A 13,389-nucleotide genomic window follows, 5' to 3' on the forward strand; every position below is an offset into this window, starting at 1 on the left:
AATTGACCCCCTTTTTCCCTGCCTTATTATTTGAGCTGGAACATCTCATCTCATCTTCTCTGGCACTTGGACTGGGGCTTATACCATCAGTTTCCCTAGTTGTCAGACCTTCAGGCTCAGACTGAATCACACCACCAGCCTTCCTGGGTTTCCAGCTTATAAAGGGCAGACTGTGGGACTTCCCAGCCTCTAGACTTGCATGAGCCAGTCTTTGTAATAAGCCTCTCTCCAGCATAGATATGGACAGCAGATATAGGTGTGTGTCATGTTTGTGTGTATACCTACTGGTTCTGTTTCTCTGGAGAACCTAGAGAAATTATTCTAATACAAAACCAACTCATCTGTGTTCCTTGGCAGGAATCCTGGCTGGATATGAGTTTTGGAGAAAACTGTCTTCTTGACAATTTTTGACGGGAAGAGAGTAACTCAAGCCTTCCACTGCTCTATCTCCATGGAATCAGATGTTGATGTTGGGGGATGGCACAGGCTGGATGGTGATACCCCCCAACTGGGGATTACCTCCAACTGAAGCCTCAGGGTCTCCTGGGGGACGGCAGGCCTGGTCATGCCTCCACACACATGGAAGCATCTGTGTTTGCTCTCTGCTGGCTGAAATTGTACTCCACTTGTTAGGATCCATGATGTTTGTCACCAGCTTGAGATGACCTCCTCAAAGAAAAATCATTCAACTCCTGTGATGCCAGACCTCAGCAGAGAGTTTTCAGGAAAGAAAAAAGATGGCAAAGAAATATCTGATCACCCTCTGAGACAGTTTCATAGGTTCACACTCAGCACACTTTGAGGACTGAACAGATAGTAGATGTGTCCTCACTTTTCCACATTGTGCCAGGAGCCTGTGTATCATGTATTTAGGTGACAAATACACACTGGGCACAGCTACCCAACTCACTAGTCTGGGTTTATAAAAATAGGAGATTTTAATGCAATAATTTTAATTTAAGATTAATAATTTTAATTTAAGATTTTAATGCAATAATTCACTCTCATGGGAGGCTCTAAATAGGACAAAAATAGCTGGGCTCATATGAAGTGCGGAGCACCATGCTGGGTATGTTTCTCATGTAGGCTTATCTCCAAATCTCACTGCAAGAAAGGTATCCCCTCGGCTAATGAAGGATGGAACTAAGGTTTCAGTGGTGGTGAGCATTTTACCCAGACCTCAGTGCCCATATCGGACAGAACCAGAATTCAAACCTGGGGGACAGATGTGACCCTAGAGACAAATTATCTGGGTATGGGTCCTGGATCAGCCACAGCTACCGGGGCCCATGAGGGCAGGCAGGGACCCCATCAGTCCTGCTCGCTGTTCTGAGCAGAGAACCCGATACAACGTCATTATGGAGCGCAGTATACAGACGGAGCTCAATAGTTATGTGCTGGCGATGTGCCCAAAGCCAGTTCCTGGACTCTCCCACTCCCACCCCACATTCATAAGCAGGAGATAGCAATACCCTCTCAGAGGGTTGTCCGGGGATGAGGGGGATAACACAAAAATAGCACTTAGAAGACTATCTCAGGTACAAAGCAAATCCTCCATAAATGGTAACTCATAATTAAAACATGGCACTGCCCTTTCACACACACACACACACACACACACACACACACTTAGCACCATTCACAGCTTATCTGCAAAATGCAGTCAGGCCTTCATTAGCACAAGGGCAGAGCTAATCTAATCATTATCCGTGACCAAGTCTAGCAGTGAAACAAATGAATCCTTTATACCTTAAAATAGCTGCACAGTTAAGATTGCTGCTCTTCGAAATAACACAAAGAATAACAAATTCCACCATTTACTGGAGGCACAAGCTTCTTCTCACACCACCTTCCTTGGCTTCCTAGAGGAGACGACATTATGTGCCAATGGCTTCTGCCTCAGAAGTACGTTTTGTGCTCTAATTATTTGCCCAGGATCTAGTGTTCTGTACAGATTGGTGTTGTTCCACAGAAATATAATATGAGCCACATGTGTAATCTTAAATTGTCTAGTAGCTGCATTTAAAAAAACTAAAAACAAGTGATATCAATTTCAATAAAGCCTTCTATTTAGTCCATTAAGTCCAATATATTACTTATATATATAAGTAATACAACATGCAATCAATAGAAAAAGTCATTAACAGCATATCTTACCCTTCGTTATACTAAGTCTTCGAAATCAGCATACATCTTACACCTGCAGTACACCTCAGCAAGGCCCCACCATGTATCAAGTGCTCAATAGTCAGGAGTGGCCGGTGGCTACTGGGGCCCTTGAGGGCAGGCAGGGACCTCATCGGTCCTGCTCGCTGTTCTGAACACAGCTTGATACAATGTCATTACGGAGCGCAGTATACAGAAGGAGCTCAATAGTTATGTGCGGGGTGATTGTGTGGATGAGTGAATGGATGGGATTCTAAATGCATGGTTGACATGGAATCTTAAAGGATTGGTCACACTTGTGAAACAAACTCTCACGGGTCAGCCTTCTTGCCGTGATCTGGGGAGTGTGCAACACCATTCTGCTGTTGTCACAGAAACACTGGGACTTGTGTTTCTAAACAGAAAGGTAACTTCAGCCTATACAACAAAACCGTTTACCAAAAGCATGTTCTATGGTGACCTGGGAAGTCTTTCTAACGTCTGTCATGTCTTCGCATGGGTCTCTGATGGGGGTCTGGGAGGGGCGGAGGAGGCCTGGCAGGGGAAGGACCGGCTCCTGACCCTGCCTCCCTCCAGCTGCAGGGGCCTTAGGCAAATTACTGCTCCTTTTTGCATCTCAGCTTCACCATCTGTAAAACCTCATTAGATTGCTCCGATGGTTTAGTAAAAGAATCCAAATAAAGCCCTCGGAGCAAGGTCTGATGTAGAGTGATGCTCCGTAACTAACTAACCACGGCCTCTCAGCAAACAAGTTTCCTCTGCGATCACCCCACTCTTCTCTTCGGCCTCCCTCCCTGTCCAACCTGCCAATTCTCAAAGTTTTCCACTGTGTCCTTTCTATGTTGCTTCCTAGCTCTGGGGCAAAATATTTGCCCAGGAACTAGGACAGTCATCGGTTAAACCAGTCTGTTTGAATCTTTGTGAAATTTGGCGTAAATAACAGGGAAATAAGTGGCTCATCAGGAAGAGGAGGCCACAGCACACACATATAGAGAAGCAGCTGCACCAGACAAAGAGAACACTGGGGTGTCCGTTCCCTATGGGCCACTTCTGGGGTTCACAGGTAGACTGAGTTAGAAGGAGCACTTGTGTGTGGCATGTTCCTAGCTTCTTGGTTATGTCCGCAAGCAAATCTCACCTGCTGGTGCTTTACAGAGAGGTGAGTGCAGTCCCCAGGGCGGCCAGAGTGAGGGGAGAAGGGAAGGGAAGTGAGAACATGGGAAAAGCAAATACAAGGTGTGTGCTACCCAGCTGTCATCACCTCGAAAGAAAACACAGCTGTCTGGTCAGTCATGTAGAACATTTCGGGGAAGGTCAAATGGCATCGCTGTACTAAAAGAGTTCATGTGTGGGGGCAGGAGGAAGGTGGGAAGGGGCGGGTGAAGGAATTTACATGCCAACTCCTTCCCCTCTACTGTCTCGTTGGTCAGAGCTGACTGCACAGGGCATTGAGCATCCCTGCTCCTCACCCCACCCCCCACCCTATGCTGTGTGAACACACCTGCATCTCCAGGTTGAGCTTCTCCAATTAGCACCTGGGAATCCAGATCCTACACCACCTTGCAGCACCCCACCTGAGGCTGGATGTGGTGGGAGCAGCCAGGGCCACCAGGAGACCGTGAGGTGGGAAGGAGGGATCATTGCCAGAGCTGCTGTAGTTCCCACCACTGGGCAAGACCCTGAGGGCCCTGGTGAGGGCAGGTAGGAATCGAAAGATGCATGTATACATTCGGCCCAACGTGCCCTTTTTCAGTAAGGTGAGGTTTTACTTTCTTATAGTTAAAAAATCCTAACTCAAAATCCTCACTGTGTCGTGATCACCCTCATCATGCCTCCTCGCTCCAGTGCCAGGTATCTCCTCTCCCAAAATCAGCTCAGGTGAAAACCCTTCTTAGCTTCATGCATTCCAGATCCCCTTTATTATACCCTCCCCTCCCTAACAAAACAAAACAAAACAAAAAATCAGAACTTTCCTTAATCTAACATTTCCATATCCAAAGACACAAGTGTTCCAGCCAGAGGTAAGGCATTCTCAGTCGGACTATGTGCCCCAATAATTTAATTCAGAAAACATGATGGCTATCACCACAGCTCTACGGTATGCTGAGGGCAGAGAATTCCTCATTCCCAAAGTCTTTACATTCTTGTCGGGGGATGTTTACAAAAACTTCATAGTGTGTTTTGTTTTGTTTTGTTTTTTACTACTTCAAAGTACCAGGCCTGAGCAATGATATATAGGATTCAATATGCTTCGTTACATCACGTTGCATGAGGACGTGGATATAAGGCTATGTGATGTCATGGGGAGAGTTGATAGGAGTCATGAAAACTGGCTTGCACTCCCCACTCAAGCACTAACAGCCTGTGTGTGGGGGATGAACCAGTCCGCCTCCAGAAGTTCTCAGTGTCCTCCTCCAGAACAGGAGGGAGTTAGATCCCCGCAGTGCTAGCATCCTGTGATTCTATTTTATCATGACTAAGCAAAAGAAAGCTACTTTCAAAGGTTTTTACCTCGACTTTCAAAAATCTAGAATTCCCCAGGTTCAAAATGGAGAGGCATAGTGCCCATCAGCACTTCTCTTCTCTCCAGTGGAGTATAAAACATTCCAACCAGGCCACAGAGGGGTTGGCATTCATATTAGTTTACTGAGTTTCCTTTGATTCTTATGACTTTTATGGCCATGTGATTAGAATCTCAAAGTCTGCTTAGCTGGATGGGCTCCTCCCATATTAACACGGGAAGCCTCCCTTCTGGATGTCACGTTGTCTATAAAACAGCCAAGCGGTGCCTACGGAAACCCGACAGGAGGAATCCCTGGTGCTTTGAGAGACTACCACTCAGAAGTGTATCCCTGAACAGTTCATCTTAAAATACCTTGATTCTGCTACTTCTGCACAACAGCTCACCGTAAGAAAAACATGACAATCAAAAAAGGGGGGTGGGGAATCAAAGATCAAATAAGAAAGAGAAGACTGGGCTACATGGGCCAGAGGCACACGAGTAGGTCTGTGAGCCATGCAAGAGGGACAGGACAGGACTTGAGACACACTATACAAATTCCTGAAATGAAACTCAGGAGTTGTCAGTGAGGGTCACAATGCTGAATCCGAGGGATGCAAGCCCATCAACATCTTCCTGAAATCCTAACTGGGGAATGCAGACTTGGAGGGTTGGTCACTAAAATGTCACCCACTTCCGTGTAAGGTTATGTCAGCTTTAGCAAGTATTAAATATGGAGCCAGCCATGGACGGCTTACCCAAACTTGAAGAGACACTAAACCTGGAAGGAACTTAAATTTTCCTACAGGTAAGCGCAGAAAGCTTGCTCACTGTTCTCTAGAGCTCTTTAAATCAAAAGAACACTCATCAGACTCTAGAGATGAATTATAACCTGCATTATAATTTGAGACAGGGAAAGACTTTGGATCTCATTAAATAATGTAAGGTTCTCAATGATGCATAGATATACCAAATATGTATGTGTGATTCTATAGAAAGTAACTTGCGTGTGGTTCTGCTGTTCTTAACTACACCACATGTGTTCTATTAAGAGCCTCTTAAGTATGATGGATAATTGCTTAACTGTGTCCATTTGTAGGCACTTCCTTACTTTTTACATATAATGGGTACAATTCTGGGGCAAGAAATATTTCCTAAATAACTAGTAGTTTTTAGTGCAAAGGAAGAGAGCAACAGGAGTGCAGGCCAGAGATGATGAGTGCCTTTGGGGCCAGGAATCATGTGTGGATTAGCCAAGTATCAAAAAATGATGTCTGACAACGAAAAAACAGTAGGAGACTAGTAGAAATACCACTGGACTGGAAGTCAGATGACGTGAACTGGAACCTCGTCTCTACCACTTCTCTGTGTATGATCTTAGTCACTGACTCACTTCTGCAGACTTCAGTTTCTTTACATATAAAATAAGAGCATAAGGGGCTCCTGGGTGGCTCAATCGGCTGAGCGTCTGCCTTTGGCTTAGGCCATGATCTCAAGGTCCCGGGATCGAGCCTCACACAGGCTCCCCGCTCAGCAGGGAGTCTGCTTCTCCCTCTCCCTCTGCCCCTCACCCTGTTCGTGCTCTCTCTCACGCTCACTCTGTCTGCCCCTCAAATAAATAAAATCTTTAAAAAAAAAAAAAAAAGAGAGCATTAGACCCTATGATCTCTACACTCCCTTCCAGCTCTGAATTTCTATTCTGTAGAATGACTTGGGCCTTCCCTGGACATAAACAGACATATCTTTAGATCTCTAAAGGAAATATTTAGCAAAAATGATTCATAGGACCCAACGTAATCCTAGAAGTGAGGCAATATGACTTCTAGAATCAATATGTACTGACTCAGGTAACCCATTCATCAATAGGCTCTGTAAATATCTAAGCTTTTTTGAAATAGATTAATGAGGTCATAAGAAAACACTGTGTGTGACTCAGTGGAATATAAGTTGCTGTGAAAATATCAGGGGCAAAGGCCACAACTCAGGTGACAAAACCTTTGCATTAGGCTCTATGATGGGCAGCTCTATCTCCTCTTTCCCACAACTTGAGAGGGGTATGGAGAGTCTGGAGTTCAGAGGACTACAGCATTCAGATGTCAACCACGGCAAAGGGGACCCGAAACAAATAGTACCATTTGGGGAGGAAGAAGCTGCCTTAGAAACAGTCTCTAAGGGTATAAAGGGTTAACACACCCAGGGCTGCTGCCCTGCTACTCTGCTGTCTGTAAAACAGAAGGATTTGCTGTAGCTCCCATCAGAGCTGACCTTCGTCACAGTCACATGCTGGCCACACACTGAAATCTCCAGAAGTTTCAAATCCACATGACTGGGCCCCTGGAACTCTGACTCGGTCAGTCAAGACAAGATGACAGCCTCATGGACAAGGAAGTAGCTGTGGTTGGTGGGTCTGGGTGGTCCAGATTTCCCATCCATTGTACACACTTAGCCCCATCTGAAACATGGCATGTTCTCCGAGACTCCATCAGGGGTTCTGGAAGGCAAGAGCTTCTCAAGGATCCGGAGATCTCAGAGGCTCCTGGGACGGCTTCCAAGGCACAGAAGAAGCCTCGTGCCATTGCTGGGAGGCTGGACACCCAATATTCTCTAGGAAAACTGTGGGCAACAGGTCTACCTCGCTTCTCCTTTCGGTTTTCTTCACTCTCTTCCTCACTTTTCCCATCTCAGGCGAGCGTGTATTTCTGAATTTTTACTGACTCCTTCTAGATCAGGAGGTTCCCTGAAAGGAAGGGCAGTGTTCCCATCATTCCTTCTACTGTATGCTTCCAGCACATGCTGGGCCGCTGCAGGGCCCTGCTCGCTTCCTGGTGGCAAAGCGCAGTGCCCAGCGAGGCAGCAGGCAGGGACCGAGGAGAGCAAAGCGGTGGCAATCTCCACCCCTGCAGCCGTAGGACCAGCACTGGGAACGAAACAGAGGCAGTTTCCACTCCTTTTGGTGGAAAGTTTCCACCATAGGAAAACACATGTCCCCTCCTGCATTCTTGACATGCCAGGCCCCCACACACCCCCACCCATAAACCAGGGTGCTAGGGTAACCACTTCACACTTGGTTCCTGACAGCCTCCAGCAGAGCCCCCCAGGCTCTTTACATTCCAACCAGTCCTCAGCTTGTCTTGCAATGAAGCAGCAACAAGATAAACCAGTTTCTACAAAGGCACTAGTTTAGAGACAGCCGATTGCTTCCTCTCAAATCCTGGAGCAGTTAGGGGCTTTGGGAAAAGAAGATCTTGCCCACAGCCTCCATCCCATAATTCTGCTGGTAGAGAAGGCAGCTGGCCAGCCACTAGGGTGACTGGAGAGAGCTCCGAAGGCTCCATTTGGCCAAAGACATCTCCTTCCCATCAGGCTCCTCATTCCTAATATGAGGGCCAATTCTGTCTCTATAAGGAGCTTTGCACTGGTTTGAGTGAAATCGTGGTCACTTCTAAAGGTGTCCTCCATGGCAAGGACCCATGAATGACACGTTGCAAGTACAACCTGGAGGCCACAGGACGGAGAAGAGACAAGTGTTGCAAGGGAAGCTAGTTAGGGCTGTCAGAGGCAGTCCGCCTGGTAGGGGTGTGGCTCCATAGACACAGCCGGAGGGCGCTGGACAAGTGAAAGGGACCAGAAGGCCCTGGAAGCAGGCCTCGAGGGTCACAAGAAAAATCCTTGTAAACGCTCACAACAGTGCCCAGGAAGACTCTGTCCCGTGGTGACATTCCAGCTCCCCCCAGTGAACGCGAAGCCCTGGAGAATGAATGGGTTTTGTTTGGCTTTTCTGAGATGCATCTTAATTCAAGGGCCTTTGCCTGAATGAGTCAGAGACAGAAAAGTCTCCAGCCTCACACCAGCTGGTACTTTTCCATCCCTTCCCCTGGGTTACATAACATGGCACATTTTTAGAAACTTGGTTCTAGCTGTAGAGACTCCTGTGCTAAAATATTAGTTTTCCCCATCCTCATACTCTCAAACTTTCAAGAAAGGAGACGCTAATGTTTTTAAGCTAATGAAGAGAATAATGTATCTTCCTATATGTAAAAGGAATAAGGAGTTTTGTGCAGTCTTCTCCAAATAGCCCCTTCCTATCCCTGTGTGTACACAGGAACAGGGCAAGAGAACCCGCAAAAGGCTGCGTTTTATCTTGTTGCTCCTAGGGAAGCAGCTGGAAAAGTGACCAGCTTGGAGATTTTTAAATGTAGTGCCACATATGGAGGTAGAACGTTAGCTTAAATTTATACTAACATGTAGATGACTGATAGAGCACCCAGAGTAGTTTTCCATAGCAAGGAAGTTTCATGGGGACATCTTGAGAGAACTAGGCTCCTGAAATAAGGAGAGGTTAAAGCCAGAGGACAGAGATGCGTTGACAGAGATGGAAAGAAAGGGGCTCAGGGTAGAAAGGAAATCCAAGGCAGACCGCTTCGGTGACTGTCAAGTTCGTACTACAAGGTGACAAGTCCCAAGGTTCCCTCATTTCTCAGCTCACTTATTAGAAGGTCCAGCCTCATCTTCTCTGAGTCCAAAGCAGACTCCCCAAGTCCCCTGAGAGCAAGTCACTTGTGGTCTAAGTTCCCAGGAAAGAGAAAAGCAACAGTCCAGTGCCAATGTGACCTCCTCGGTGTGGCTTCGGGCAGAGCCATTGCACTGGGAGAAGTGTCCTCTTGCTGGATGTCATCTTAGCCACCAAAGATCACGAAACCTTAGTCATAGCCCGAAACCCTGAGCCAAGCCCCAGCAGGAATGGAAAGGAGCAAAGGAAGGGGAGAGCAAAGGGAGCCAGACGTCCTCGCTGGCCCGTGTCTGCTCTATTCCTCCGCATGCCCATAAGCGCTGACATCTGCACACATGCCACCCCCGCAGGCCTTTGAACCTAAAATCCATCCTTTTCAGCTGCCTTGCATGGTAATAATGTCACATCAACCATGTAGAGAGCTGAAGCTTAGTTCAGGCCTGATATTTTTGGGGCGACTTTTTTATTTTTTGCAGCAAGTGGCCCCTGGCCCGTCTCTGGGACAACCTTTCACGGTGCCCATGGGACATCCCTGCACCCACCGCTTCAGCTGTAGTTACATTTTAGATTAACATTAATCCTAGAGTTTGTGAGGCAAACTAGTGGAGAAGCGGAAAGATCTTGATAGAGGAGTCCCCAGATCTCTGTCCCTATTTCCAGAATAAAGACGGCCGCATGTATGCTACTTGTCCTGCATCCCACTGGGTGATGTGGCTTTCTTTAGGGTGTCCCGTGTACACGCAGTCACAGTGACCCCATCCACAGATTCATCCAGCCTGCGGGTTCATGGGGAGCTTTGGTGACCAGCTAGACTTTCATGTGATAAATAGCTGCTGCTGGCTATTTATCACATGAAAGTCTTGCTATATGCCAAATACAGGATTAGACCCCAGACCCCAAAGATGAGCAAGATGTGCCCCCTCTCTCCATATCATCAAAACATCAGCAGTCTATGTGAAAACTGTAGGCATCTCTCCCCAACCCCACATCAGAAATGTCACAGGAGCTTGGGACCAACCACAGTGGGAGTATTTACACTGTAGAAACTGGTCACCACTATGGACCAGGCTCTTACTATTGTTCTTTTGGTTTCTGTTGTGTGGTTTTTGTTTTTTGGTGGGGCTTTTGGTTTTGTTTGGTTTTGTTTTTGAGGTGGTTTACCAGCACACCATCGTCTGTAACGATGGGTCACTGAAATACAACAGCAGAGAGCCTATTTTTCTGCTTTTAAGGGATGGGGTGAGGCTTTACATAAGAGATGATATACTGGTTGTACATTTAAAGCTGAGTAAGATCTCACCAAGGAGCAAAAGAGGAACAGAGAATTTCAGGGGAAAAAAATAGCATAAGTAGAGGCACAGACATTTCTAATTTTAAAAGTGCTAGGGATTCAGAAAAGGAAACCAATACAACCTGTTGTCCTGCCCAGGGAAGGCTACTGGCCCTTAAAGGATTAACCGGTCTCCACCAGATGGGGCTGGGGGCAGGCAGGAAGGACTTGAGAAGACAGAGCAGATGGGACCACCAGCAGGAGGGGCACCCAGCTAAGCTATAAAAGATTGACGAGACCAAAGCAGCATCCTCTCTCTCCCATCCTAGGAGAGCTCGGCCCCGTGAAAATTGGAACCCCCATGGTAGAACTGACATGTGAAAAAAGAACACTGAATGAAACTGCAGAGAAATATCAAGGTTTCCACATATCTGCAAGTTGCAAGGATGGAGGGGGAGTCTGTCTTTACTTCAGGTGCTAAGCAAAATTCCAATTTCCCTGGATTTGGTGAAAGGTACCGGTATCTCCTCCAGGTGAGAAATTCCTTCCTTTGAAAGCACTGCTTCTTCCCTTCCTTCTCCCCAGTAACATAAACAGCGAGTGAAGAACTTCTGAATTAGAAGTTAGAATGGCCAAAATCCAGAGTCATGACAACACCAAATGCTGCTGAGGACGTAGAGCCAAAGGAACTGCCCCTCACTCCTGGTGGGAATGCAACATGGTGCAGCCACTTTGGAAGCCAGTTTGGCCGTTTCTTGCAAAACTAAACATACTCCTACCATACGATCCAGCAATCACACTCCTTGATATTTACCCGAAAGAGCTGAAATCTTACATCCACACAGAAAAACTGCACATGGATATTTCCAGAAGCTCTATTCATAACTGTCAAACTTGGAAGCAACCATGATATCCTTCAGGAGATGGATCAACAAACTGCGCCATATCCAGAAAATGAAATAGTAATCACTACTAAAAAGAAGTGAGCCATCAAGCCATGGAGAGACACCGAGGACTTAGGGAGCCAGTGTGGAGAGGCTCCATTCTGCAGTGTTCCAACTATGTGACATTCCGGGAAGGGTAGCGCCGTGGAGACAGTAAAGGGATCAGTGGTCATTGAGGGTGGGGAACAAACAGGCAAAACACAGGGGACTTTTAGGGCTGCGAACCTACTCTGTTGGTTCTATACATTCTATACTATAATGGTGGATACCTGTCCTGATACCTTTATCCAAACCCATAGAACGTACAACACCAAGAGTGACCCCTAATGTAAACCATGGACTTGCAGTGATGATGGGGGATGGAATGTAGAAATGGGGAATCTCTGTACTTTCCCCTCAAGCTTGCTATGAACCTAAACTGCTCTAAAAAAAATAAAGTGTAATTAAAAAAAGAAAAAGTTGGGGCATCTGGGTGACACAGTCGGTAAAGTGTCTGACTCTTGGTTTTGGCTCAGGTCATTATCTCGGGGTCTTGAGATTGAGCCCCTGGTCAGGTTCTGAGCTGAGCACGGTCTGCTTCAGACTCTCTCCCACTCCCTCTGCCCCTCCCGCTCATGCTCTCTCACTCCCTCTCTCCAAAATAAATCAATCAATCTTTAAAATAAAATGAAAGACGAAACAATTAGCACAAGGAAAGAAGCCTGAGTTTTTAAGGGGTCTCTGCTCCTCCCAGGGCATGAATTCCCTTCCCCTAGGAACGTTCACCCCTCGCTGCAGTGCCCGGAAGCCACCAGGTGGCACTGTTGTAGCCATAAGGGGCTCCCTTGGGTTGGAGATCCAGGTGATGATGCTGTTGAGTCAACCAGTTTTGGAGCTCCAGGTATATGCAAAGCTCTGCCCAGGTAATTAAATGTATATCAAGTTAAGGAAACTAGTGTTGCCATCAGGAGGTTTAAATGCTAGCAAGAGGGGCGCCTGGGTGGCTCAGCGGTGGAGCGTCTGCCTTCTGCTCAGGGCATGATCCCGAGGTCCTGGGATCGAGTTCCGCATCGGGCTCCCCACAGGGAGCCTGCTCCTCCCTCTGCCTGTGTCTCTGCCTCACTCTGTGTGTCTCTCATGAATAAATAAATAAAGTCTTTTAAAAATAAAACAAATAAACACTAGCAAGCACGTGGGACCTACAAGAATGGAAAAACCTAGGTTGAGAGTCAGGAGACCCAGCAGCTAATCCTGACTTTGCCACTGTTCCAACCAGCCTCTGCTAGTTGCCAGGAAGAGATGCCAAGATTATCTTTAATGTAATAAAACAGAGGGGGAAGTGGTCATCACTGGATACAAATGCATCATGGACTACCAGTCTGTCTGTTGTCTAAGCCCTCCCCAAACTCAGGCTTGCAACGGCAGCCCAAGCAGCCAGTATAGCATCTTAACCACATTTAAGCGTACAGTTCAATGGCATTAAGTACATCTGCACTCTCATGCAAAATTGGGTTTGTTATCAGGGAAATACAAATCAAAACCACAATGAGATCCCACACCAGTGAGAATGGGGACAATTAACAATGCAGGAAACAAATGTTGGAGAGGATGTGGAGAAAGGGGAACCCTCTTGCACTGTGGGTGGGAATGTGAACTGGTACAGCCACTCGGGAAAACTGTGTGGAGGTTCCTCAAAGAGTGAAAAATAGACCTGCCCTACGACCCAGCAATTGTACTGCTGGGGATTTAGCCCAAAGATGCAGATGCAGTGAAACACCAGGACACCTGCACCCCAATGTTCACAGCAGCAATGTCCACAATAGCCAGACTGTGGAAGGAGTCTCGGGGTCCATGGACAAATGAAGGCATCAAGAAGATGTGGTCTATGTATGCAATGGAATATTCCTCAGCCATTAGAAAGGACGGATACCCACCATTTGCTACAACATGGGTGGAACTGGAGGGCATTACACTGAGTGAAGTAAGTCAGTCGGAGAAGGACAATCATCATATGGTCTCA

The sequence above is a fragment of the Vulpes vulpes genome, chromosome 2 (assembly GCF_048418805.1).
Source record: "Vulpes vulpes isolate BD-2025 chromosome 2, VulVul3, whole genome shotgun sequence".
Lineage (NCBI taxonomy): Eukaryota > Metazoa > Chordata > Mammalia > Carnivora > Canidae > Vulpes > Vulpes vulpes.